Source organism: Neofelis nebulosa, chromosome 8, assembly GCF_028018385.1.
Source record: "Neofelis nebulosa isolate mNeoNeb1 chromosome 8, mNeoNeb1.pri, whole genome shotgun sequence".
In the NCBI taxonomy this organism is placed as follows: domain Eukaryota; kingdom Metazoa; phylum Chordata; class Mammalia; order Carnivora; family Felidae; genus Neofelis; species Neofelis nebulosa.
Genome location: NC_080789.1, coordinates 88,930,161 through 88,957,870, shown reverse-complemented (window position 1 = coordinate 88,957,870; position 27,710 = coordinate 88,930,161). Strand labels below are relative to the sequence as shown.

Genomic DNA, 27,710 nt, shown 5'->3' with positions numbered 1-27,710 from the left:
TTTTTGGGACAGAGAGAGACAGAGCATGAACGGGGGAGGGGCAGAGAGAGAGGGAGACACAGAATCGGAAACAGGCTCCAGGCTCCGAGCCATCAGCCCAGAGCCTGACGCGGGGCTCGAACTCACGGACCGCGAGATCGTGACCTGGCTGAAGTCGGACGCTTAACCGACTGCGCCACCCAGGCGCCCCTATTTGTGTACATTTTCAAAATAACCTTCCTTGGAGGTCTCAGTTTTATGTGAGCTGTAGTTAAACTCTTTTTTCCATGACTTGTAGCATATGGTATTTAACTGTTTGCTAGTGTCGCTTTCTCAAGTAAACATATTTGTACAAAAGTATTTTAAGAGAACAGTACACTTAATAAAAGGGTCTCTAAGGTGACTCTATTGCTTAGACTTGGGTTTAAAAATTAAAATATATGTGGCTTCACACACTATTTCATTATCTTCCAAAGTTCGTCATATCTGATCTCTGGGAAAGAATCAGCATTAAAACTTTTTAAAGCCAGAATAATCTTTCTTACATTTCATCCTGAGATAATTGTTCCTAACAGAAGAGAATCAAATCCATTGACATTGTGGCCAACCACTATCAACGTTGAATTAAAAAAAAATACAAAAAAAACACCAAAAACAAACAAACCCCACCAAAAACCCATCTATTGCATATGATTTGAAAATATAATCAAACATAAATCTAGGAATAGGAATTCTCTGACCTAATAGAGTATAAATTGCTTTCCATAAATTGTACCCTTAGTGCCTTTTTAATTTCGAATATTATTCACTGAATTCTTCTGTCTTTTACCTCAACCACGTTATCACAAAGAAAGGACCTCTAGCCTTTTTCAATTCTGTTAGCCCTGTAATAACAATACTAATATTGGAATACATATTCACTATTCTAATTGTGGCTTCTCAGAGTGCAATTGTGGGAAGTGTTAGGCATGCTAGCTGAATCATAAACACAGCTGCAAACATCTAGAGCGTGATTATTGATGCCATTTGTAAATCAGAGATGTTCATCACAGAATAATTTGGAGACTTGCCCCAAATCACGTGGATAATCAGTGGTCGGGTCATGATCATAGCCCAGCTATTCTAGTACTGGGGTGCATTGCTTTTCCCAGGAAATCAGGGGATCATACCCAATGTGCCATAATCAAATAAATTTGCAGACTCTGATCTTTTCATCCATAAAAAACTCCACAAAACAAAAATTTCAAGACGTGGGGAAGGAAATATCAGTAGTAGTAGTATCTGTGATTCCAATTTAGTGACTCAAATACTCAAGGGGACTGTTTGTGTTTGTGCTTACATGATAAGTAGCAAAATGGTAGTGTGGCTAGTGTGGGTTTTCTTGTGGGTTTTGGCTTGAGACAGAACTGGACTCAATCTTGGCTCTGCAAGTTACTAGGATTGTGGCCTTGGATAAGCCACTTAAACTACTGAAGCCCTGGTTTCTTCATCTACAGAATATGAAATGGATGTCATGGCCTTATTGCAATGTTTTGATAAGTTAGAGATGCTACACATAAACCACCTAGCACAGTTCATGGAGCTGTGTGTATGCGCGCACGCGCACACACACACACACACACACACACACACACACACACACACCAACAACTCCTGAAAAGGTAAAAGGAAGTGATTATTTAACCCTTCTCAATATTTAAAGTTATTTGTTAAAGTTCTGAAATTGTGAGGCAATTTTAGCAGAGGCATATATGATGATCAGAACGCCATAGATAATTATTAGTCCTTCAGCCAAGTATTTTTAAGTACGGGAGTTTTCACCTTCAAGAAAATCAGAGAAACAGCAGAGATTACTAGAACATCTGGAGAAGTGATAGTGTCATTCATTTTGAAATTCTTAATATAATTCCTTAGCTACTACCAAGAATCTGGGATTTTTTTCCTACATGAAAACGTTGATGTACTGTTTAGAAAGATGGTATTTTGCTTAAACACCAGTTCAGTGTCTTCAGTAAAGGGCAGTTACTGATTGCTTTGGAAGATGATGTGAACATTTAATCTTGAACACAGGTCTGATTTTGAGGCTTGGAAAGTAGAACCTGGTTAAATCGTTTCAAATAAGGAAATCTTTTGAAAAGCTACTAGTTTAGGAAATTTATTTTCCAGATCCTCAAACATTGCACAGGATGAACCACTTAACAATATAGGAGAAAACTAGTAATTCCTGTATGTCAAAATTTCAGTTATGAATGCTGCTCATTCTGGCATCACTCCGGATTTCTTCCGTGCACCCTTGTATAAGTTATCTCATGCACTTGGCAGGATCATCCTGCATAGTTTGAAAAGCATCAAAAGCTGCTAGAATACTGTTACTGAACATCCAGGTGTTCTGAATCCTAGTGAGCGCTTTCCAGCCCTGCTTTCGTAAAAACGGATGTCCCAGTAGTCTCTGTGTGTCTAAGCACCAGTAGCTCTTGGCCAGGCAGGGTTATGCTGATCTGAAGGTGCTTTGGGCTCAAGACCCTGGTAGCTAGAGGCATCCCATAGCGGACATTAATATTCTTGGCTTACTTGCATTTTCTGTCAATGGCTCATCAAAATGCTGTTTGACATGAAACGAGTGTTCCCTGTAGCTCCCTCTAATGGGCCTCACAAACATTGCAGACTGTCTTAGGGAAACCAGGTCTGTTAATTGGAAGGGTGCTTAACTAGTAAGCCATTCTTCATACCTGCTTCTATTTCTTCTTTAAGAAAAGAGCAAATTATCTGAGAAGGAGAAGAAAACATACATGTATTTTAGTTTAAGTTACTGTAAAAATATGAGTGGGTTTTGGGATCCTTCACTGTCTTGATGCTCTTGAAAATAAGCTGAAAGTAAACCCTACACTGATATAATTTGGTTAATCTATTACCTTGGGCAAAAATTCTGGAAAACTACTTTAAAAGATATGAAGAAGAGGACCCTCTTGCTGAAAGCTTAGAAAATGGTGTTTATACCAACTATTAGTGAATAAAGAGAACACAATTGAAAACTCTTATGATTAAAATTTTTTATAGTGAGAAGATTCTCTTAGGTTTTGTGTTTTTTGCCACCTCCCTTAATACATCTGAGCTTAGGCACACATACACAGAGACCCCCTAGAAAGACGTCTGTCTTCAATAAAACTTTGAATGCAACAAATGAATGCTTCACCTTGTTCTCTTTTATGTCATGGAGGTACCCCTTCCAGGGAGGAAGGAGAAGCACTCATGATTCTTGATGTAGCAAATTCACAACCTATATCCTGTAGGAAAATATATTTTTTTAATCAAGGAAGTTTTTGCTAATATTAATAATTTGATACAATCCCCTAGTTCTTGAGAAATACCATGGCTTTATTGAGCTTCTGTATTTTAACATGTTTTTCTTTTGTCTGAAGGAAAGTTGTCCACTTTGTTTTAGGGATAAATTACCCAGTTTTTTAATTCTTTGTTCTGGGGTCTGGTTGCATTACTTTACTTTGCTACAGGAGACCAAAAACAAAGCACTATACTGAAAGAAAGATCTGTAAAACTCTGCAAGTGAGCAAAGTTGAAATGGGTGACTGCATAGAAATTTAGCGTTTTATTCTAAAGTACGGTACTTTGACATAAATAGGTCCCTGTCGTATATGTAAGCATTGGCTGCTCTCTGGATCCCTGGGCACTTCCATTCCCTACTTTAATATGTATAACCACAACTTCACTGAACTTAAAAGAATTGTGTTTTAGTGAAGGTAATATTTATGGGCTTTCTGTTATTCTGTGGAGAGGGAGACGTTTCATGGGAAAATTACCTTAAATCCATGTTCTTGTCCAGGACTACAGCTGACCCACCCCTTGGCTCCAAGCAAGGCATTCTTTCTATGCCGCAGTTACTGCCATAATATTTAAATATTCTGGACTCATTGGAAGATTCTTTTTTTAAATATCTCTATTCTGTCCTTTTTATTTTATTTTTTTTTTTCTATTGTATCCTTTTAGTTTTCAGTCATCCTATCTCCCTCAGATTGTCTCACTGGTGGGACATTACCAGCCTAATACAAAGTTTGCATATTTGTTTGTCATTCTGTAATTCTGTCTAAACAGGTTGATTTTATGTTTTGAAAGTAAAAGACGCAGAATGGGATGAAGCTGTGTAAGGAGATTCTATGCATAGCTAAGTCTGGCTCTTTACACATAAGCACCATGTTCACATAAGCATAATGAATGAGCCTCAAATGTTAGAATTTCTGGAAACGGTTTCTTCATAAAGGTTGATAACATGACTTGTTGTTACTCACTGCAAGTACTGTTCTGCCACGTTGGTTCATGGGGAGGAAGAAAAGTTTCTCATCATTTGAGAGGAGGAGAGGAGGATGCTGTATATAATATGAGAGGGATAGGAGAAGATTTTATTGGGTCCATGACCTTAAAGTAACTTACTTACCTTTTTTTTTTTTTTTTTTTTTTTTTTTTGAGTTTATCTTTTGAGAGAGAGAGAGCGCACACATGCATGAGGACTGAAGAGGGGCAGAGGGTGTGGGAGGGGGTGGAGAGAGAATCCCAAGTAGGCTCCAGGCTGTCAGCTCAGAGTCTGAGGCAGGCTTGATCCCACGGAACTGTGAGATCATGATCTGAGCCAAAATCAAGAGTTTGACGCTCAGCCACCCACGTGCCCCAATTTACCTGCCTTTTATGAAACTATTTCTTTATGCTTAAGACCAGGACATTTGAATGGCTGTGAGGATTACTTTAAATCAGATGGGTTAAGTGTTAGCACACTGTGCCTGTCAGATAGCGACTGGCAAGGGGAAAAACAAAATGCCACTGCTATTAAATGTACATGCAGCTATAATATGTCTAGATTTTCCATGGTATCAGATTACACTTCAGTTCTTTGAAATCCACTGGGAGAGCATAAAATAGACTGATAGAAATCATGAAGTCAAAGATAATCTATGTGCCTTATCTTTTCAGTTGTTTATGACCTTTTGAAAGAAAATGTGTTTGTTTCATACAGTAGGTTAATGATACATCATACAACTGTGGTAAAGTTCCTAAGTTTCTGTTAGCTAAGAGTTAAATTAAGGTTCTAGATTGACTGGCCTGGTTATCTGACTTCAGGTATTAACCTGTGTGCACTTTTAAAATGCACAGTTAAAAGCATGGTTTCTTTTTTCTTCACAAATCTTTTACAAAAAGCTATGATAATATGGTGATGTTGATGAAACATTTGAATTAGAAAAGATGCTTTTACTTATAGGTGAACATGATAAGACCTCAGGTGGTTAAATGATTTGCCCAAAGTCACATGGACCTGGTTCTAATTTCTCAGTTCACCAAATATGTAGGTACTCTTTCCAAAAAGCAAACTTCTCCGAACATCTATCGAATTTTCACTGTTTCCGGGATTATATGTGATTCTTGGAATTTTTTAAACAAATTTTTTAATGTTTATTTTTGAGAGAGAGACAGAGAGACACAGCACGAGTGGTGGAGGGACAGAGAGAGAATGGCACAGAATCTGAAGCAGGTTCCAGGCCCTGAGCTGTCAGCACAGAGCCCGACTCGGAGCTCAAACCCAAGAGTTGTGAGATCATGACCTGAGCCGAAGTCAGATGCTTAACCGACTGAGCCACCCAGGCGCCCCGATGCTTGGAAACTTCTTAAAGAAAACAAAAAGGAAGAGGTTCAGTTATTTTTCTCTTCTTCCCTTTTTCTATGTCACTGTAAAAAATCCAGAAAGTCTGAGGATCTTTGCTGAGAAGCTAGCATCTGATTAATGGAATCTGTAATGACTCCAAGTTAAGGAGAAGTTTCCAATCACGTTGTCATTTGTATTTATTCCTAAACCAGGGGTCAGTCAGGTTTTTAGTGCTTGTGGAAGGAGAATCTGCTAGACTGAAATAAAAAGTCATCCAAAATGGTTTACAAAGATGGGTGCTGCTGCTGAGATCTCCCATAGTGACAGGGAGCAGATCTGGTCTAGATAGTCCTGAGAATGTGGGGGTGCAAATGTACTAAGATTCACAAAGGTAAATGTATCTAATTGGGTATGTACTTTTAAGGAGAAGTGATTATAATTTGCAGTGATAATGGGAAAAGAAGTGAAATTGGTCACAGGGAGGACCAGGGGATCTCTCACATGATGACCAATATAACGATCTGAAAGGTTAACCACCCCCACCCCCCCCCTTAGCAAATGTCCTGGCAAATACAGATGAGGGCATTGTCTTTCCACTTCACTGCCAGAGTAAAGAAATGAAAAAGGAGGAGAGAAAGGGTATCATGGTGGGTTAAAGAAGGAAGTCTTGATTCAGCGTCTTGGGTAGAAGCAGTGTACTTCATTTCAGACACTTCCTCATCAATGTGATATAGAGGTCTTCAGTGTCTATAAAAAACCAGCTGTCAGGTAGACTTATTTAGCTGTGAGATGTGTACTCAAGGCCCAAGACCTTCTAGTTTTGCAGCAGCGTCCATAGTCAGAAACACTTGGTAAGGTGTCTTCCAGTGGGAGGGTAGAGTGGTCTTCCTCTGATGAGGCTTCTAGAATACCCAGTCGCCAGGCTCTAGATTGTGACCAACAGGATCCTTGAATTGGGATCTGGGAAAGCTTCTTTATTTAATATGTTAATGATAAGCTCGAGTGTAAGACCTTAAAGACCTAACAGTAACTGGTTATGCCAGCATGAGACAAGAAGGCATCAACAGAAGGTTGTATACCAATAGACACTGGTCAGCTGGAGACTATTTCATGTGGAGTGAGTTTATGTTTCCCAAAGTGGGTACTGCAAACAGCAAGACCAAAGGCAATACCTTAGGCCAGAGAGTTCAGTGGTTTCAGCAAGTTTTGAGATTCTAAGTTTGTGGATCTGATTAGTTCTCTTGATCTTATGTGATGACTGAGGGTGGTAGGGACAGTGATAATTATAAGAAATTTTCGAGATTTTCATTAAGGTTTATATGATTTTCCCAGTGAAGTAGGTGCCTTGATCACTGGAAATTATACTCCAAGTATACTACTCTAAGGACATCAGTCTTGCAGCAGGGGACAGCTTCAATCCCTCATTTAAAAGTGATTTTAAATGCACTGTGGTTAGTGAAGGAATGTAAAAAATGACAAAATGGGGTTTGCTAGGGAGCCTGGAAGAACTGAGTGGCTTTCTTGGGTTTTCCGTAACTCCAAATATTTGTTTAATTTACAGTCATTATTTACCCATCTTCATTTCTCCAGTTCAGGAGCAGACTGTTAGTACTACAGGGACATCAGGATGGCAAAAAGCTGGCAATGAGGGGTCACGTTTTGCAGATGCAGAATGGACTTCATACATGTGTTCCACAATCTTTATAGATGTCTGTTGCTGCTACCTTTGCAGCAAAGTCAGCTGGTACATTTCCCTGATACTCTGGTTCCATCTTTTTAGTGTGAGCCTCACTTTTGATGACAGCAATTTCAGAAGGTAAGAGAATAGCAGCTAGAAGATTGTTTACTTGTTGCTCAAAGGCATCCCAGAGGATGTCAGAAAATCCCTTTTGTTCCCATAACATCCCAGAATCAGAGGTGACCCCAAAGGTATGCTGGATATCAGTATAAACTTTATCCATTTGTCTGATAATTGCATGCTTTTATCAAATTAATAATTGTCTTTCTGATAAACTGGCATGCTCCAGTAAGGTCATGGAGCTCTGCTTGTTGGGCAGGTTAACTTTGTACAAGGTCTCTTCTTTTGAGTAGTTCATATTGGGTGGTAATAATATTATCAGCTTGAACATTTCCTTTTTCATTTCTACAGTATGACCCATCAGCAAAAAGATTAGATCAGAATTAGTTAAAGGAGTGTCTTGTAAATCAGGACATGGTGTCACAGAATGGAACATTATTACCTCGCTGTCACGCTTTCCTTTGTCAGGCAGGGTTAGTAAATTAGCAGAATTAAGGACATAGCGACATTTAAGATTAAGGATGTTGTGACATTAAGATTATGTGGTGAAAGCAGAAGATCTCATAGGAAGTTAGTCTACTTACAGAGAAACGTTGAGTCAGTTCAGTGTTAAGGAGACTTTGGACAGTGTGTGCAGTCTGCAAATATTTCCTAGCGTCAGATCTGGTGAGGCATCCAGTAATTTTGCAGCTGAAGTTATAATCTTGAGACAGGTGGGAAAGACACACACAACTAAGTCAAGTTGTATGCTGTAATAGTCAATAGACCTATGTTTATTACCATGGTCTTGCGTGAGCTTGATCGCAGGGCTTGATTATCTCTTTGGTGTACAAATAAAGTGAAAGGCTTTGAATAGTTAGGTAGCCCTAGGGCAGACAGTTCATGCAGTGTTTGAGTCTTATAAACGTGTGTGTATGCTTGTCTTCCAAAGAAGGGGTTCAGAGACTGAAATTTTAGTAAGTCTATAGGGTGGGGAAGCTAATAGAGAAAAGTTAGGAACCCATAGTTTGTAATAACCAATCAAGCCATGAAGCTGTTGCTTAGTTGTGGGTCTAGGGAATTCTTGATTAGCTTAATTCTTTTTGGAAACAGCTGAATTTTTTCAGCACTTAGATCATGACCTAGGTAATTAACAGTGTCTAGAGATAATTATAATTTTTCCTTAGAGACGTTGTGTCCTTTTTCAGCTAACTGTTGTAGCAAATAAATGGAATCTTTTATGAATGCCCCTTTGGTAACTGAGCACAGCAAAAGATTATCTACATATTGTACAAGCATCATTTTTCTAGGGAGTTGGAGGGTGCTTAAATCTCGGTGGAGTACTGAAGAGAAATAAGAAGGGGCCCCAGTGAACTGTTGAGGCATGACTGTCCAGGTATAGCATCAGTTGTTCAAAGTAAAGGTAATTAGATATGGACTGTTGGGATCTACAGGGATGTTGAAAAAGGCCAAACCAAGGTCTGCAACAGTGAACCATTTGAGTCTGGTGGAACCTGTGACGGAAGCGTGTTCAGGTTTGGAAAGACTGGGAAATGGAGTATAACTATCTTCTTAATAGTTCTCAAATCCTGGGCAGATCACCATCCCATCCATTAGGTTTCTGGACTGGCAAGATCAGTTTGTTACAGGGACAAGTGCAGGGAATAATTTGCTTTGCATGGCCTCAGGCTTGAATGGATCTTGAGGTAATATAAGTTTAGTATCTGAATCTCTACATATTCTGTACTTCTCATTCTTCCAATGTCAGTTTTGGAAATAGCCACAGATTTTCGGGTACCTTGATTAAATTCAGGCACTTTTGTTGAAGTTTTTCCTCTTCTAGGTCAAGGACAGACTAAGGAACATATAAGAGCAGGTTTGGGTTGGTCAGGAAACTCTAAGGAGAGGTCTCCATTGGAGCAAAATGTATTAGCCCTTTTAATTTAGAAAGGCAGACCTTACCTAACTGATTGGTTGGGCTGTATGACATAGCAAAAATGAATGTGTTTTAGTAAAAGGTTGCAGAATTATTTGTACTGGTTGAGGTAAAAATTCTCTCTGAGCTTTATTAGATACCCCCACTATGGAAACTTCCTTTTTGCTCCAAGCAATTTGTTGTCCTAGGGGGGTAAGGCTTAAGGTAGAAAGCATAGCTCCAATAAAATTTAGCAAGGCTCCCATTAATTTTAATTTTAGTTTCCCCTTGACTGTTTAAGGAAATTGTTGGTAACTTTTTACTGAAGAACTCTGAGAGCCCTGTCAGCTGTGGGAGGGGCCCAGTGGGGTTCCCTCCTTTGGAAATAAGTGTGAGGACATTTGAGAAGTATTCGCATAGGACTTTTGAGGAAGATCTCTTTTTCTGTGTCCCAGTTGATTACAGCTAAGACCTCCATCTTTGGATGGCCATTTTGATGATGGACCCCTAGAGGGGTGCAGTACGTAAGGCCCAGGTGTTGTTTTGGGTCTCTGGCCTTGTAGCCGTAAAGCTAATAGCTTGGCAAGTTTTTGTTTGCAGTCTTGTTCCAGTGTCCTTTCAAAATGCTCAGCTGTAGTCATGAGTCCCCAAGCTGGTGACCTCCCAGCCTATTTCATGCCTTTTCTATCAATTCACTAATCTCAGGAGATAATCCATTTACAGAGCAGGCAGCTGGAGCAGGCTGGGTGACCTTATTTATTGTATGGAACCCTGAATACCATAGAAAATGGGCTTCCAAAAGAGCTTTAAATTCTGCCACAGATTCATTTTCTGTTTGTTTGCAAGTCTGTTTAATAGACCAGTCAGTACAAGCAGGAAATACTCTAGGAATGGTTTGTAAAAGTTTAGCTATTTGGCAAGCTTTCTTTTTCTCTGGTCCCTGAGAGGTTGAAAACCAAGGAGCTCAAATACCATCTTCAGGGTTTTGCCATCTTCTTGTATCCCTTTTTGGGCTCTAGCAGGTCCTACCAATGCGCTGACAAAGATCTGGCAGCCAAATCTAGGCCCCAATCATGACTAAATTCTTCAAAAACACTTTTTGGTTCTTCCCTAGATTTAGGAAATGCTTTTAGTTTCAGGAAATTCTTTTAACTGTGGACCTGAGTTTAGTCTTTGACCAAGGGGTGAAGGATACCTGGGGAGGTTCATTGCAACACTGGGTAGTTTTATTTTGAAAGGTAACTGTCTAATAGTCTCTTCAGAGTGGAAAGGCAGTTCAGCCCTGGAATGAGTAAAGCATGGGTACTCAAGTAAAGAAGGATAGAAGGGAGCAGTAGGAGTTCTGTCAATCCTGTCATTTTTCTGTTTAGGTACTTCTTGTGTCTTGAATTTTTTTCATTTGCCTTTTGTAACAATGCTTTTAATGAAGCTGTTTTGCAATCTTGAAGCCTTTTGGAAGCTTCTGCATACTAATTAAAGTCGGCATCCTATTCTGTTTGTTCAACTTGGGATCCCTTGCTTTCAAGTGCATTTCTTAAATGAACCATCTTCTCTAATTGGAACATTCCCCTTAATGGCCATTGTAATTGTAGGTTATATTTAGTAAAATTTTGCCATTTAGCATTGCTAGGTATCTGCAGCTTCTGGGACTATAGTTACAAGCCAAGTGTGCCAGAAGGTGGCCCTACTCACCCTTTGCATGTAAAACATCCCATTTCTTTTTGCTACATCTTTGGGTTTACCACAGCAAAATTCATACCTATGAGCTCCTATCTCAGTAGTCTTCTTGAGATGGCGAGCACTCAACAGCCTTTTTAAATGTCTGACCCCTACCCACCAATGTTTGGGGCTTTTTTGACTTTAAAGATTTCCATTAGCAACTTGCCTTTTTACTTTCAAGAAGACCACCCACTGGACTCTGTCCTCCCACTGGACTCTGTCACGCTCAGATCAGACCCAGTCTGATCCCAGACCTAGTCTGGCTTTAAGTTGGATCCAATCTAGCTCTGGCAGGTGACCATCAACAGTTCCTTACATGGAATCGAGGCATTAGAGATGATTGAACCAGCAGACTCCCCCCACCCCCAAAATGGGGACTGCAGACAGATTCCAAACAAATGGGGAACTGTAGCCGCCCCCAGCAGCTCTCATCTGGTGGAATCTGGGGATAGAGCTAAGGGCTGGGTCTCCAATCCCATAAGGGAACTGTGTGAAAGCTAATCAGATCTGGAGCTCAACAGAAAAAGAGCAAAGCCCAGAACTGGGAGGAACTTACCCTCAGTCTTTGGAAATAGTGAGAAAGAGAACTCAAAGGGTTTAAAGGCACCACATCTGTATTTCTCGTTGTCCCAGAAGCTGCCAGAAGTCTCCTTTGGTCCTGCTGCTGCCACCAAATCTGTCAAAGAACAAAAATTCAGCCAAGTAAATTTGAAGATTTAGTTGCTTTTATTCAGTGATTCACAAACCAGGCAGCATCCCATCTGACACACAGAAGGTGCTCTTGGGAGTTGTACAAAATGCAAAGCTTTTATAGGCAGATATGGAAAGGACAAGGAAGTTACCAGCAAAAGAAAAAAAAAAAGGCAAGGTCACCTTCCCTTAGGGGTAAGGGCAGGGGGTCTTATCCTGAAGATTGCCTCTCTCCTGCTGATCAGGAGATTCCAGACTGACTGGTTTAGAATTCCTCTCCAGGGAGAGGCTGGAACTGCAGTTAGGTTAGATATTAAGTCTTCCTGGGGCTTAACGGAAGTGACTCCATTTTGGGCATGCTGATTCTTTTTAACAAAAGAAATGAGGGTGTCATTTTAAAACAGGTTTTGACATTTATTACATTGTGTTATAATAAAACTTTAATTCTTCATTTGTTTTAAAAAGAATATTTAGGGAGCGCGTCTTATAAACCAGGCGTTTTTCTGGGTGCTGGGATATAGCAGCAAACAAAGCAGAAATGGCCTGGGATTCTTGAAGTTATACTCCAGAAAGAGCTTCTTTCTGAGAATAACTTGGACAGGCAGGCGATACCTCTCATTTCTCACTTTGCCATGGGGAGTCCCGGTTGCAGTCTTTGTTATATGGTGTCACTGTGAGATTCTTGACTGTGGCACATTTTCACTCAGTTACTAATATTGATGATCTGTGATTAGCATTTGTATTCAGGTTGATCAACAGTGTCTCTCCACTGTTAAATCAAGTGTTGAGGATTCTAATTCTTTTCTTCTATCCAGCTGTAAGTCATTCAGCAGAATTTAGGATTTTCTTCCAGGTTAAAAAATTCAGTTAGAATGCAGCATATTCTGAAATAGTGAATACCAAACAACATAGGACATTGCTATTCCTTTTTTATTTTTTTTTAATACAACTGTGGGAAAAATAGTGTAATAAATACCAAAGAAAACATGTCTGAAAGTAGAAGATGGGTGATGTGGAAGGCACTGTTTTAGTGGGTAGATTCTAGACTTGGAAGTGGGGGGAGGAGGGGAGGGCATGTCAAAATTTGAGCCTCATTCCTGAATCTGATTCCCGTGAGTTATGAGATGCCATGGATAAATTGCTTAACTTGATCAATCTGTTTTCTCCTTTTCTGAAATAGTAATTATGTCTCCTCTGCTCAGCTCACAGTTATTGTTACGGATTACATCAGAAGTGCATGGATGCTTTCATACTGTAGTGAAGGTACAAAGGTAGAAATGGTCAGATTTCAGACTACAATTGTGGTCTAACCACTCTTGATACAATACAGTGTTGGGTCTGTACAAACAAGGTCAATAAAGAAAACTGGCAATTTTCTCCTATGCACGCGCATGTGTATGTGTGTTGTCTGCTATTGGGCAAGCTGAGATTTTTGGTGCAGAGGAATTTTTGTCATACCCCTCAGATTAAATGACATAGGGAAAGTTGGAGTAGATCCTTACTCCTTAAAGAAAGGTTCATTGGTCTGCAGCGTCAGATTTTGCCCGGGAGCTGCTAGAAATATGGACTCTGAAGCCCCACCTTAGATTACTGAATTGAAATCTGCATTTTACTAAACCCCCTAGTAATTATATGCAAATTTTCTTAAACACTGGGGTTAACAGATTTCTAAATCCATCCTGGTCCTTCAGAAGACTCTTCTGAAGGTTTCAGATACCCTGATAGCCAGCAGCTGCTGGATGTTTTGGCACCACCTGGGAGAATGGGGGGCTCAGGAGGGTTATACTAAAATATGTACTGCTTTCTGTTCCCAAGAAACCATTTTAGGGGTGAAAGGTTCATATTCCATTATCCGTCCCCTGAGCCCACCAGTGTTCAAAAATGTTTTTTTCCCAAGACTTTTATGGTGCTTAAGTCAGACTTTTCATATTGGAATAACAGACCAAAAAATGACTGACAGTTATAGTGTCTGGGATTAAGGAGGGAAATATTTAGTCAGAGGAACTTGGAATTTATCAGGAGATATGTATGATTGTATCTCTAGGATTCTGATTTCTAGTCACCTTTGTTCTGTGAGGATAGTGAGTAAATATTGCTCTACTCTGCCTAAGTTCCACAAGGCACACATTCTCAAGAGCTTAGGGCTTTTTGTAAAAAAATATCTTACTCTGTTATAGAGGGAAAGAATGAAGTCAGTTTAAACCTGGAGAGGCTTAAATTCTCAATAAAGACCACATGCATGTTTGAAAATAGGAACTACTTCTTCACAGTCCATGTCTAATAGCGAAACCTTTTCTGTATAAATGCAAATTAGCCCTCACTTCCAGTTTTAGCAAGGTTTAGGTAGGATTAAATAAAATTGAACTAATATCCCCCTTAGAGCAGCGCTTTTCTTTTGCAGGATACATAAAATAATTTTTTTTAAGTTTTTATTTTTGAGAGAGACACAGACAGCGTGAGTGGGGGAGAGGGAGAGAGAGAGGAGAGAGAATCCCACTAGTAGTGCAGAGCCTGATGTGGGCTCAAACCCACGGAACACGAGATCTTGACCTGAGCTGAAACCTAGAGTCAGGTGCTTAACCGACTGAGCCATGCAGGCGCCTCTAGATAAAATCATTTTTAAATCTTTCCTCCTGTGTAATTATAATAGTTGTAACTTTACTTCTTGTCCCTTCTCTTTCCCTCCTGCCTGGGGTGCTGGTAAAATTTAAGACATCTTCTGAGCTGCATGCTATGTGATTCCTTTGAGTATGGACTCCACATCTGGAATGTGTAAATAAAAATTCAGAGCGTTGGGTGATGTGAAGTAAATCAGCTTTACTACTAGAGATTGTAGATGGCTCAAGACAAAATTTCAGGCCTTAGTTTTCCATTTTTGCTACAAATTAGTGAAATTTTGTCATGGCGAGCATTTGGGCACCGTGTTGTACCCGACTCAGCCTTCCTTTATTTATTCAGCAATCCTGACTTGTTTCTAGTAATATTATAGATGGTAGGCCTGGAGTAGAAAGTAAAGACTTGTTCTCACTCACACAGTTTATAGTTCGTCGTGGTGGATATCCTTCAGAGCCCATAGTTCCAAAGTTTGAAATGAACTGAATTGTAAGTTAGCTTGTTGCTCATCTTAAAGCCTTTTATTTTATTTTTCAGTTTTAGCTAAACTTTTTATGGAAGAAAAGAAATTGCTTTTCACAATAGGTCTACCAGTCAAAGCCTATAATTATTTCGTTATAACTGTCTTGAAAGCAGACCCGTGCTGGGGTATTGCTGACATTAACACTTTTCTTGACTTCTGCTGTGGCTGATTCCATCTAGTAAAGAAGGCTTCCTATTCTTGGATTTGGGAATTTTGCTAGAAAGAATTACTTCCATTTTCTCCAGTGTTCACCAAGTTACTCCTATTTCTCTTTGAAGGAAGCGCCTAACTATCCACAGGTGTTCAGCCTCCTAAAATTTCAATTTATCTTCAGCACATCCAGCTTTTGAGTGTTTACTATAAGACTTTAACCACATAGTAATTCCTGCCTTAAAGAAGTCTGCTGTGTATATAATGTTAAGGCGGAGTTGTCATGGCTGTTATCCTGTGTCTTAAGCCAAATACATTTCTCAGCATTCCAAGGTTATGTGAATACACAGAAATAATTATTTTCAGATGTTGACATTGTACTTAGTGCTTTAGTAATGTAAGAAAATATGGTTCAAAAGTCAGTCATCTAAAAAGCAATGCAAAATATGGTGCAGATAAATATGCTCTACATGCAGGCATATGCTATAATGTAGAAATGTTGGAGTAATTTAGCTTTCTGTCACAATATCTTCAAAACAGAGGATATGAACTCTGCTATGTCCTGAATTAGCATGTTTCCTGGACTGCTGTCCAGAGATGGTGTGCCTTGCTTCCAGTCAAGTAACTGCTTTTAATCACTGAGCCAGACCCCTGAGTCTTGGATTCTCTTGTCACTTAATATGTTCTGTCTTTAAGTCAACTTCAAAAGTTAAAAAAAAAAAAATTTTGAAATCTTCACTTAGTTTCAAAATATGTTTTTTCTATAATTGTCGTAAAATGACAGTAGGACTTAAAAAGCCTCATCTAGGGGCGCCTGGGTGGCGCAGTCGGTTAAGCTTCCGACTTCAGCCAGGTCACGATCTCGCGGTCCGTGAGTTCGAGCCCCGCGTCAGGCTCTGGGCTGATGGCTCGGAGCCTGGAGCCTGTTTCCGATTCTGTGTCTCCCTCTCTCTCTGCCCCTCCCCCGTTCATGCTCTGTCTCTGTCTGTCCCAAAAATAAATAAAAAACGTTGAAAAAAAAATTAAAAAAAAAAAAAAAAAAAAAAAAATAAAAAGCCTCATCTATCTCAGATTCTTTTGGAAGGAAGGAGTTGAGGGCAGTAAGATTTAATCATTGGAGAGACCAAGACCAAGTTGAAAAATACGCTGAATTAATTTTTGTGTCAACATACATGGGAGACATCCGATATGAATTCTATCTGTTTATATCAATTTGTCTTCTAGTCCATCGAAAAAGAGACATCGATGAAATTTTGTGATACCCACAGTATTGATTCTTTACGTTTATGAAAGGGAAAATTATTTTCATCACCCCTTAATAATAATTAAATTTTTATAGTGACATTGGAAGAAAATCAAAAACTATTTGATATAGGAAGTATTGCACTTGAAAATGTTCGGATCACTGAGTATTGTTGACTGCTTGCAAAGCAAAATATTTTGACTTTACAACATTGTGAATGCTGTGGAAAAACGAGGAGTGTGCTAAGTTTTTCCTTTCAAATGCATATTTCTGTCTTTACCTTGTAGACTTGCAATACATAATTCAAAGTGTTTGCAAAGTACAAGAAGTTTATTGTATTGTTTAACTATCTGTTTTGAATTATAACTTCAAAAAGAAAATGGGACTCTTTTCCTGCCCCCCACCCTAGAGACAGATTTTCCATGACAGAATAGTTTTAAACATCAGGATATTGCATAAGTCTGTCTGGAAGAAGTAGGGACAGACAGCACTATCTCATAGGGCTTTGCTTTGTGACAACATATTTTTGTTAAATGAACCATACATAAGTTATAATTTTCCTGCGTGTTTGGAACAGCTTTCAAAATCAATTTTTTGCTTATGTTGTTTCTGATTGTCTTTGTTTGGACACTTCAATAAAAATAAGAAAAATCTTAACCATCACAGTATAGGGTAAGACCCAAAGAAATCTAATTAAGCTTTGGGTCTAAGAGAAAACCTGTTCAAGGAATATTTGGAAGAGTTAACATTTGTGGTGAGGTGTGAAAAGCTAAAGTCGTGATATTGCCTGGCTTTTATGTACACAAGGACTCATTGGGATTTAATTTTTAAGCTTGCCACCCAAAGACATAAATTCCAAAGTAGTTTATAATGGGAAAGCAATTGGTGGGATAGTTCCATTATCCTACTGGTGGCTCAGGGCTGGCCCTAAAATAATTCATGGGGTAGAGACTTAAAAGTCAGAGTCTGTTTCAAGAAAGTTGTAATCAGGGTGGGAAGGAAGAACTGTTCCTAAGTTCCTTTGAATTTTATGTGATCACTTAACCAACAAGGCCTGGGTCAGGCCCCCAAGTTTTTCAGGTTGTCCTAACGAGCCTACTGGGCTGGTTGCTTTTCAAGTGCACATCTATTCCTCAGTAAGTCCCACTAACACACTTCTTGAGTGCTTGTTTATTACAGAGGAGTCAACGAGGGTATCAAGGAACATTAGGTTTACTTTTTGGTGGAATCTGGCAGAAAAACTGTTTTTCAACAGCCAGTTGTTTACAAGGATCCCTGTATGTCTGGTGACATCTTTATGGCCATGGGAGGGAAGAATGCTTTCTGACCAGTTGTGGAAGATTAGCTTTCTTCCCTTCCTGTTCCTGGAATATAAGAGCCAGGGGTTTATTATCAGAGATTGTAAATTTTCTTTTAGGACTTGTCATCGACAGGCCATGCAGTTTTAGAATAGTTACTTAAGCTATCTAATCTTTGATTATTTATAGATAAAAGGAAGGAAAATATTACCAGTTTTGTAAAATCGGTGTTGTTTCTGAACTTTATGAATAAAGATTGTGTATATTATACTAAGAAATTTAATCCAGTTATGTGTAAGAATTAGATCTAATTTCTTAAGTTTTTCAACAGCCAAGTCAGTACATTTAAGGCATTACAACTAAGTACTGTTGGAAATATACATGGAGAGATAAGAAGTAATACTGGCCGAAGGAAAATATAATATAGTTGGGCGGGGGGCGACACTGTATTTTATTTATCTTTGATCCAGCAGATTGTTTATAATGAAGTGCCATGAAGCAGTTCAAAAATATATTATAGTTCAGACTTGGAAGAGATTATTTCCTGGTGGTGGGGAGCATTCAGAACGGTCTTCATGGAGCAAATGGTATTTAAGCTGGATCCTGAAGGGTGAGTGGCATTGGGGCAGGTGAAGACTGAGAAAAGATATAGTCCAAGGCAACATCATTTTTTTTTTTTTTTTAATTTATTATTATTTTTTTTTAATTTTTTTTTTTCAACGTTTATTTATTTTTGGGACAGAGACAGAGCATGAACGGGGGAGGGGCAGAGAGAGAGGGAGACACAGAATCGGAAACAGGCTCCAGGCTCTGAGCCATCAGCCCAGAGCCTGACGCGGGGCTCGAACTCACGGACCGCGAGATCGTGACCTGGCTGAAGTCGGACGCCCAACCGACTGCGCCACCCAGGCGCCCCCAAGGCAACATCATTAGTAAAGGAAGAATGAAAAGATATGGTATTGAGGATAATGGCCTACTTGTGTTATGGGTAATAAAATGCATTAGATTAGTTAACCCTTACTCAGAGCCAGGCACTGGCTAAATAAGCATTTTACATATTTACATATTGCTAAAATAAGCATTTTACATATTTTATTTTATTTAAATCTTTATGGTAAGCCCCAGAAGTGTAAATTTATGGATCAAGAAACCAGGACATCATATAACTATTATGTGGCAGAAGTTGTACATTTCATTCTGTAAGCTATGGTCATTCATGGGATATTTTTGAGCTAGTTGAGTGATGTGTTCCTCTACATTCTTCTCTTTGCCTCATCTTGCCCTCCTATTCCCACATCCTCTCTTCATCCCTGCCTTCAAACTACAGAACAAAAACTTTCAAAATTAATAGGTCTGATCTTACTGCGTTCCCAGGTCTGGAGCATATCTTTCCTGATCCTTCCCATGGTATACAGTGCCCTGCCAATCCCTTGTAACTACACTTGGAATTATTTTTCATTCTCTGAAATTTCTTTGTCTTCTCTTTCATCTACTTTTCCTGGGTTAGTACCTCCAGGTGGAAGACCCTTTCTCAGATCTTATCTCAGATGAGGGATCTCTGGATTCCCTCACCCCTCTGACTGCTCTCATTTATTGTTAAACATTGAGCCACTTAACCTTACATATAAATTTTGAAAATTTATTTCCAAACGTGCATTTCTACATCAAAATTAAATTTAACCGTTGACCCTACACGTTTCATATTAAAATGGCCTTGGGGTGCCTGGGTGGCTCAGCCAGTCGAGCGTATGACTCTTGATTTCAGCTCAGATCATGATCCCAGGGTCTTGGGATTGAGCTCTGCACTGAGTGTGGAGCCTGCTTAAGATTCCCTCCCTCTCCCTCCCCCTCCCCCTCCCTGTCTCTCCCCCCTCCCCCTTCTTCCTCTCCCTCTCTCCCCCTCCCCCTTCTTCCTCTCCCCCTCCCCCCTCCCCCTCCCCTTCCCCTCCCCCTCCCCTTCCCCTCCCCCTCCCCTTCCCCTCCCCCTCCCCTTCCCCTCCCCCTCCCCTTCCCCTCCCCCTCTCTCCCCACTTCTCCCTCTCCCTCTCCCCCCTCCCCCTCTCCCCTCTCCCCACTTCTCCCTCTCCCTCTCTCCCCTCCCCCTCTCCCTCTCCCCCCTTCTCCCTCTCCCTCTCCCCCCTTCTCCCTCTCCCTCTCCCCCCTTCTCCCTCTCCCTCTCCCCCCTTCTCCCTCTCCCCCCTTCTCCCTCTCCCCCCTTCTCCCTCTCCCCCCTTCTCCCTCTCCCCCCTTCTCCCTCTCCCCCCTTCTCCCTCTCCCCCCTTCTCCCTCTCCCTCTCCCCCCTTCTCCCTCTCCCCCCTTCTCCCTCTCCCCCCTTCTCCCTTTCCCCCCTCTCCCTCCCCCTCTCCCTCCCTCTCTCTCTCTTTCCCTCTCCCTCCCTCTCTCCTTCTCTTCCTCTGCCCTTCTCCCCTGCTTGCACATGTGCTCTCTCTCTGTAAAGAAAAAAAAGGACCCTAAAGTTAATGTAGGTTCCCCGCTCCCCCAACCGCCCAACTTCCAGCATGTTTCATATAGTCAAAACCAGGTAGTCGTCAGAATAGGCTAAGTTATGTTGCAGTGTTAACAACCACCAGAATCTTAATGACTTATAACAAAAACTGTTTCCCTCTTATTTACATGTGTTTTGGCAGGAAGAGTGTACTTATTACACTTCCAAAGGAAGCTCCGCTTGACACATGCTTCCCAATCACCTGAGCAGGGGCAGAGAACACAGTAAATTACATAGTGGCTCTTAGCACTTCTGCCTGGTAATGATGCACAGCACTTGAGAATACACTGATTTCACATGGCCTCACTGAATGTCTAGGAGACAGAAAACTGCAATCCTACCATATGGTGGAAAGTGGGGGACAAGTAGAAATATTTAGTCAACAGCACTGGAGAGTGTGAGAGATTAGAAATTGTAGGCCAGTTCTTTTGAAATTTATGCTTATTAGCAGTGTGTAAAAATGTAGTCCAGTCTAGCAGTTTGGAAATTAAAACTAAAAATGCTTAAGGTATGATTATGTGTCTTTTGATATTAACTCAATTTAATACATTGAATTTGCAGTAGATGCTTAAATTTAACTCTGTAAATGTAAGCACTGAATGGCTGAGCACAAAAACATATGTTAAAATCATCTTGTTCACTAATAGTGTGGAAAAAAAGGCAGTGTCACAGCAAACAGGTTGAGTTATCCTTGGATATAAATCATGCTTGAAGGATGCTTTTTTCAGGGACAGAGGCCATGATCGTCATTCAGAATTCTTCAAAGACAATGAGCAGAGTTTCAAAGAATCAAAATTCCGCATTGAAATACTTCTCTATAAGTGTTTTGAATTTTATAAAAACATAATATTTTTCTTAATATTTATTTTTTTGGTTTATTTTCATTTGTCATTACCAATTAACAGCCAGCACTTGTCAACACTAATTGCTGGGTTTTGTTTCCTTTTGTGAGAAGAGGTTCTACAGAAATTGATTTCAGGGACATTAAATATAAATGTAGCATTGGAGAGAAATCTTACTCTGTCCTTTGTATGGATATTGCTAAATCGTATCACTCTGGTCCTCACCCCTAACTTGGATATAGGATCCTGACTACCTACATGAATGAGGATACTGGGGAGAGGAGAAAATAAGAAAATAGTTATACTAGAATTACTTGCCTTTTATAAAAGCTTCTTAGGAAATACCTCATTTTTTGGAATGAATGACTGTCAATATGACTGAGTATACAGACACAGAAAGAGGAAGTCTAAAAGCAGTATCTGTTTGATCCAAAAAATTTGCCCATTAATTGCTTTTTCCTGTGTTTTGCTTTTATTGCACAATGAGAACATCTCCTTCCATTTCTTATATGTAAGTTAAACGTGTCTGAGTATATATTTTAGCTTTCTTTTGCCTCATAGTGTGCTAAAAATTATCTGGAGATGTATTAGCATAAATTAAAGATTAAATATGGAAACCATAAAATAAACTATTCCATGAAAATAATTTTTTTAAAGAGAAATAAGTATTGCTTGTCTTTTTTTTTTTTTTTTATTTAGCAGATTTGCTTATGGAACTGTATTCTTCTGCCTCTCAGAAAATTTGCCCAATCCCTCAGAACTCCCCTCCACACCACCCAGAGTTTGTGTTTCAGTAACCTGTCAAAAGAACAGCTGATTTGCATATGCCAGGTTTACTTCCGTTTAAAGGCTGGATCCTGCAGTTAACTTCTTTGTGTTAATGTGAGAGAAGAAAAAGGAGGAGGGAGAATCTTAAGTATTGGTTTATGCAGCGGAAAGTTAAAGGACAAGAAAGCTTTATAATTATGGAGCACACGAACACTGAGTTCTGTTCTCAGCAGTGTGGTGTGGTGCATGTTGACAAAGTTTTAAAGATGATACATCCTATAATTCCTTTCCTTTCTATTGTATAATTGACCAGCACAAGTTGACTAAGTATTTATTAGTTTAAGGTATTTGTGGCTGAGTTTTCATTTCTGTCCTGCTTTTTCTGTCCCCTCCTTCCCAACCTCTTTGTCCTGGATATTGGGTTTTCATGTGCATTAAGTTCTCTGATAGGCCTTCACACTACCCACTTGTCCCCTCTGGCACTGAATACACATGAACAACAGATAGCAATACCCCTTAAACTTAGAAGCTTACACAAAAAACAAAACCAACAAAACCAGTTGGTTGTATTGATTTTTATCCCTCCATTTCATTCTGAGGAATCTAGTCAATGAGATCAAGTATATTCTGTTTAAATTCATGGACTTTGTCCCTCCATCACTGTTTCATGTATGTAGCAGTGGGTTCAAGGATATTATTGACTTGACAATGAATTGTTGACAGTTACAAGCTTAAATGTTGCCTTGTGAGTTTTCAACATTAAAGAATTAATGCATTAATTCTCTTTGATGTGAACGATTCAAGATGCACCTCACCCACTTTATAGGTCAGGTTGTGGAACAAGGGAATGTGATGAAGCATGACTATGCATGCTTGGGGAATTAAAATCAAATGTGATTTTAGCAAATGATGGGAAGGAGTGAAGCGTTCCTTAAATTAGCTGCCTCGGAAATGATGGGAAGACTTGGGTGGCGATAGAGACAGGAACTATTTACATTATGAACCTATATTACTTTATTCAAAGTAAGGCAGTTTGTGACCTATGAAGGAATCCCAGGCTCCAGGTTGGAGCCCATGTGGATCAGTAAATTTTACACTAGGAAACACTTGATCCCGAGCCTTAGAAAGCACCTCATACTTGGACCGGTTGTCGCCAACACCATGCCCACTGCTAGCAAAATAACTCCAAAAACAAATCAAGCTGGGAGAAATTGCACAAATAAATGGGTGACAGAAGAGTAAAATGGGTAAGTGTGACAACATCATTTCCGTTGCCCCCCACACTATACTGCTTACGTTAGAAACAACTAGAAGTCTAGTTGTATGTATGTTAATGTAAAGCCTGGTATTACATTCTTCAGTGATGCAGGAGTAAGTGTTAACAGCTGTGCCTGGGTGCTTTCCCCTGCTTTGTCCTGGAAATCTATCACCATTTAAGAGAAATTGACTACATACCTTTGGAAAAATGTTTCTCTACCATATTGTGCAAATCCGTGTAAATCTTCTCATTTCTTCCCCTTTTTCAGAGTTAAGTCACACAAATATCTGTAAGGCTTTTCCAAATACTTTGTTAAGCCTGAAAAACTTTTCCCCCAGATTTTCAGCATGTCCAAATGGCTGCAGATTATAGCCAAATGTGAGTATGTATGTGCATGTGGAGTAAAGCCAGTTTTTAAAATGTGGGTGGCAGTGTCTTTAACTCAGATTCAGGATGCTTTCTTTACACAGTAGTAGGAAGCATGAGGGATCACCTTGAAATTCTTTAAAAGCAATCAGAATTTTAGAAAGACAAAGGGAAATGGGAATATGGCCTCACCTTTTATTTCTCACTAACAACATAAATGACTCCCCTGCCGTGTTGTTTATTGTTTCTTCCAGATGATCTTTGCATACTCAGTCCATGGAGTATAGAGTCATTGCCCTGTACTCATTTTTTCCTTCCTGGAGGTATAAATAGACCGATGACGCCCTATGCTCTCTGCAGTCTGTGCATCATTCATACCGTACATCTCCTTTCTAGGTCACAAAGCTTTTAGAAAAATCAGCAGCGGTAGCAGCATGTGAGAAGATGAGCATATGACCCCTTCTCTCACCTCGAAACAGTGCTTTTGATAGCATCCAGACAGCAGTGCATGGAAACATGACATTTGGATGGTACAAGAATATCAGAGGGAAAAATAGCCATTCTTACCAAATAGTTTAAAAATAGCACAGTCTGAGCATTTTCCCCTCCACCCTTTCTCCCCTACATGCCTGAAATGAAGCCCTTCCCATCCAAGGCATAACAAGGAATTTGTATTTTGTGAGAATTTGGAGAGCCTGCCTCTCCCTTCCACAACAAATATCTGCCTTCTCCCTTGGTGCAGTCATGTACGCTCAAATCATGAGAAAATGTCCTCTCCCTTTTCCCTCTTTCCTCTCTAGTCAAATAAAAATGGTCTTGCTTCCAGACCAGTCATTAATTATTGAGTGCCTACCGAACAAGGAACAGTGGATTGAGTGTTTTGAGATGGTGTGAGGGAGGAACATGATTCTCTGCTTTCCTCCAGCTTCTTCACTTTGCTGGTAATCAGTGATCTCTAATCCAGTTCTTCCACAGAGGGTTAATTGGCCAGCGATCATCTCCTATTTGAGTAAGGCTAGTAGAACAAGGTTGGTGAATAACCAAGGCAATGCCTTTGTAGTCCCTGAATTTGTGTCCCAGACTCCGACTTACTCATCACATTGTTCTCTTCTTGGTCTGTCAATACTTTTGAGGCACCATTAATTCTCTCTTAGAGTAAATATTTGAATGCCTACTAGGTGCCAAACTATTCTAAGCATTCAGAATACCAGTTAACAATTAGAAAAATCTGTTCTCTTTAAATTTCATTCCAGTTGATAATATCTCATGTGGAGTAAGTGCTGTCAAAAGAACTCAAGCAGGTTGAGTGCTGTCAGTAGGGAGGAAGAGAGCAATGTGTTGTATTTCATGCAGGTTGGTCAGGGAGGATGGAACTGATAAAGGGGCATCTGCTTCTTTCAGGGGAACAAGCCACATGCATTGTCGGTAGCAAAAGCGTTCCAGGCAGAGAAATGAGCAAGTGTAAATCTCACAGGGGAGGGCACAGTAGAGGGACAACGGCAAGAGTGGTGTGACCAGGGGTCATGGAGCAGTGGGACACACCTAGGAGGCCCTTCTAGGCCATGCTGAGGCTTTTGTGGCCAAGACGTGACATTTCACAAGAGCGGCACAATCGGGTCTACTCTGCAGAAGAATAACGTGGAATAGAGAGTGGGCATATGCTCCTATTTTGATGAATACATCAAATGTACTTTTATTTCAAAGGAAGATACATGTCAAAATTTTGAGCTGAGTAGGTCTTGCTTGGGGGCAAGAAATGTATATTTGAGAACATGTTCATGGTAGTAAACAGGCTTTAATTGAGCCAGAGTACGAAAGACGAACAGGTAAAAAGTCCAATGACCTGCGGAAAGGTGTTTCACTTTTATGAAACTTGCTGTTTAAATCTAGTATTTACTTTTTAATCCCTTCAAATATGTTTGCAAAAATTCTAGTATTTGAAATATGCCTGGATCACTTGAAGGCTGTAGAGGTCAGAGGTAATTGTAAAATATCAGGTATTTAAAGATATGTTTCAACTGAGTCCAGGAAAGTCTCAGGCCTGAGTATATTAATAGCTCTCCTGACACTAGTCAGTGGTCTCTAATTCACATGTAGCTTTTAATGTTTTTTCTGGAATAAAGGACCAATGACCTTTTTGAATGACCACAGGTTCCAAAACAAAAGGGGATTTATTTCACCATCTTTAATTCTACCACATTACATGGCACCCTGGTGTCTAGAATAACTTTCTCATGTATGAGACTGGAATGCTGGACTTCTTTTGGAAGGAGCAAGATTTTAAAATCATTTAGGAATATTTGTGCCTAAAATGCATTAGCAGTTGAACATAGTGCACAGTTGTTTAACTGGTTTGTGTTTCATCCCCTCATCTTGTATGCTACACTCAAACCTATTAATTTTTTTTTTTTTTTTAGTTTATTTATTTTGAGAGAGTGGGAGGGGGTGAGAGAGAGAGAGAGAAAGCACTAGTGGGGGAGGGGCAGAGAAAGGGGGAGAGAGAGAATCCCAAGCAGGCTCCACATTGTCAGCACAGAGCCCGATGCAGGGCTTGATCTCATGAACCACCTGAGCCACCCAGGCACTGCCCCATCGCACCTATTAAATTTCTTTTTGTTACATTGCTCTGACCTGACTCACCTAGCCCTTTACCTGCTAAGTCTGCCTTGTTGCTGAGTGTTTGAATGGTCTTTTCTCCTCACCTGGTTTACATGCACTGCTCCTTTAAGTCTCAGCTCAGATGTTACTTCCTCTTGGAATGCTTCCCACATTCCTAACCTCGAGTATTTGTGCTCCTGAATCATGGCTGTCCTCTGTGCACATCAGCCTTGTTCTCATATCTCATACTGAGTTGTAGTGACTCACCTAGACTAAGTTGTGCAAAGGCAAGAATGGTCTCTCTGATGTTTGTTATTCTTGTTCTTGGTGTTTGCTTTAGTGCATGGAACACAGTAGTCAGTAAATGCCTCTTATTGAATCAAAATTCAATATATAATTTTGGTTACATATAATTGAATCAAAATTTTTTTTAACTTTGGAAGTCCATTGTTTTAATATATAAGTTTTCCTGTTTCTGGTCATCGTTATTGGAACTGAAGTCTTTTTTTTGTATCTACCTCTCTGTCACCCATTCGTCATTCACCAAGTTTTGACACTTTTGCTTTACAGGGTGTCTTCAAGGGGTAGTGATCTTCTCATCGTCCTAATTAAGGTCCTTGTTTCCTTTGCCTGTGGGTAAAATAAGTTTGGGAAATGCTAGTTAAACAGAGGTTTGATTACCACAGGACTTGACAAAAACTTTAGAGAAGGAGCATTGTAAGTATCCACAGACGAAATATAGGATAGATCATTCCCTACCTTTATTTGATCAAAGAATCTTTTTTGTCTCAGAGGGGCTGCTGTGGTTAATGATCTGTAGAACTCACCTGGGGAAGTTCTGGCAGAGACTGGAGACTAGCTGTGCTCTCCTTATGGGCTGACGATCATTTGGTTTTAACCTAATGACAGACATAAGCCATAGACAGCAAACACATGGAAAGGAGGCATGCCGGACCCTTGCCCCTGAATGACCTTTGACCCTTACACCCCTTTGGCAGGTGGGACCAGTTTACTTTAATGAGGTGATGGGGCTCTGCATGGGGAAGCGCACACCTTATTCACCTGCCAGAGATGCTACTATGTCTTCTTGCTGTGCGGCCGATCGCCTGCTTTCCTTGATGCTGCCTTGCTAAGATTTTAAAGAGTTGATAGCCTCCATCTTCAGACCTTCAGAAAAAATACGATAGACTCTTTATTTTTTTTAATCTTTCTTAATGTATATTCATTTTTTGAGAGAGAGAGAGAGAGGGAGACACAGAATCTGAAGCAAAAATACGATAGACTGTTAATGCCTGCCCACATGGTTTGGATTAGTAGGTTCAGGAAATTTAATAGCCAACCTCATGGAAGTCTGGTGGCAGGCTTACGGGCTTTTGTTTTCCAGATTTGGGGTAGGTGTGAAATGGTAAAGGTGTATAGGCAGCAAAACTATGGAAAGAGAGAATCATGATTTATCAGAGTATCCAAGAACTAGGCAAAATAAATTAGAAAGTTCAAGTGTTTGGTTAAAGAGGCCAGAGAGGAAAGGCTGTGAAATGTTAAATACTTTTTTCCCTTGTTTTGGTTTTGAATAGAGATTATATTCAGGAAATAATGTTGTTGATGCATTGGTTGGTCTGTTCCACTTCTGCAGTTGCTCACAGCACGTACTTGGGGTTATGCTTCTAGTTCTATTGCTTTCACCTCCCACATCTGATCTATCTGTAATCCTGTTCCACCCAACTTCAGAATCTATCCAGCGCCTCACCATTTACCACCTATACAGTTACTGTCCCGCTGTCAGTCACCATCATCTGTTGCCTGTGTGATTACACTAGCCT

General features: G+C 40.0%; 1 protein-coding gene across 2 annotated transcripts in view; it reads left to right on the top strand.

The window, feature by feature from the left end:
• Positions 1 to 27,710, top strand: part of PDE3A (phosphodiesterase 3A) — a 325,528-nt gene that overhangs the window by 58,128 nt on the left and 239,690 nt on the right. The gene's annotated exons all lie outside the window — the stretch shown is intronic.